Genomic DNA, 1510 nt, shown 5'->3' with positions numbered 1-1510 from the left:
ACTCTCCTTTTGGATTCTCTTCTGTATTGCTTGGGAGAGTACTTGGAGGGATTTCAGTGATCCTTTTACTCAGCTGGCCCACTTGTGCTTCCAAATTTCTAATGGAAGACCTGGTTTCATTCATGAAACTCACAGTCGCCTTAGATAGATCAGAGACTAGATTTGCTAAATTAGAAGCATTTTGTTCAGAGTTCTCTGTCTGTTGCTGAGTGGATGATGGAAAAGGTTTATTATTGTTAAACCTGTTTCTTCTACCATTATTAAAGCCTTGTTGAGGCTTTTGATCCTTCCATGAGAAATTTGGATGATTTCTCCATGATGAGTTATAGGTGTTTCCATAAGGTTCACCTAAGTAATTCACCTCTGCTATTGCAGGGTTCTCAGGATCATAAGCTTCTTCTTCAGAAGATGCCTCTTGAGTACTGTTGGATGCAGCTTGCATTCCATTCAGACTCTGAGAAATCATATTGACTTGCTGAGTCAATATTTTATTCTGAGCCAATATGGCATTCAGAGTGTCAATCTCAAGAACTCCCTTCTTCATAGGCGTCCCATTACTCACAGGATTCCTCTCAGAAGTGTACATGAACTGGTTATTAGCAACCATGTCAATGAGTTCTTGAGCTTCTGCAGGCGTTTTCTTTAAGTGTATGGATCCACCTGCAGAAGTATCTAATGACATTTTAGCTAAGTCAGACAGACCATCATAGAATATATCCAGGATAGTCCATTCTGAAAGCATGTCAGAAGGACACTTTTTGGTCAACTGTTTGTATCTTTCCCAAGCTTCATAGAGGGATTCACCTTCTTTCTGTCTGAAGGTTTGAACATCAGCTCTAAGCTTGCTCAGCTTTTGAGGAGGAAAGTACTTGGCTAAGAAAGCCGTGACCAGCTTATCCCAAGAGTTCAGGCTGTCTTTGGGTTGATAATCCAACCATAATCTAGCTCTGTCTCTTACAGCAAAAGGGAAAAGCATGAGCCTGTAGACTTCAGGATCTACTCCATTAGTCTTAACAGTATCACATATCTGCAAGAATTCAGTTAAGAACTGAAAAGGATCTTCAGATGGAAGTCCATGAAACTTGTAGTTCTGCTGCATTAGAGAAATTAATTGAGGTTTCAGCTCAAAGTTGTTTGCTCCAATGGCAGGAATGGAGATGCTTCTTCCATGTAAATTGGAATTAGGTGCAGTAAAGTCACCAAGCATCTTCCTTACATTATTATTATTTTCGGCTGCCATCTCCTCTTCCTGTTCGAAAATTTCTGAAAGGTTATCTCTGGATTGTTGTAATTTAGCTTCTCTTAATTTTCTCTTTAGAGTCCTTTCAGGTTCTGGATCTGCTTCAACAAGAATACTCTTGTCCTTGCTTCTGCTCATATGACAAAGAAGAGGGCACAGAAAAATAATAATAATAATAGAGATCCTTTATACCACAGTATAGGGATCCCTGTGTGAGTAGAAGAAGAAAGAGGGACAAAGAATGTAATATAATGGAAGAAACACAACTGT

At 39.3% G+C, this 1510-nt stretch overlaps 1 non-coding gene across 1 annotated transcript; it reads left to right on the top strand.

Annotated features, from left to right (window-relative positions):
* The first annotated feature begins 736 nt into the window (after positions 1-736).
* LOC112745419 (small nucleolar RNA R71) lies at positions 737-844 on the top strand. Its single transcript, XR_003173349.1, has one exon. It is a non-coding gene; the product is annotated as a small nucleolar RNA R71 (small nucleolar RNA).
* Positions 845-1510: the final 666 nt, after the last annotated feature.

This window comes from Arachis hypogaea, chromosome 14, assembly GCF_003086295.3.
Source record: "Arachis hypogaea cultivar Tifrunner chromosome 14, arahy.Tifrunner.gnm2.J5K5, whole genome shotgun sequence".
NCBI lineage: Eukaryota > Viridiplantae > Streptophyta > Magnoliopsida > Fabales > Fabaceae > Arachis > Arachis hypogaea.
The sequence above is the reverse complement of the archived record's forward strand: the minus strand, read 5'-3'. Positions and strand labels throughout refer to the sequence as shown.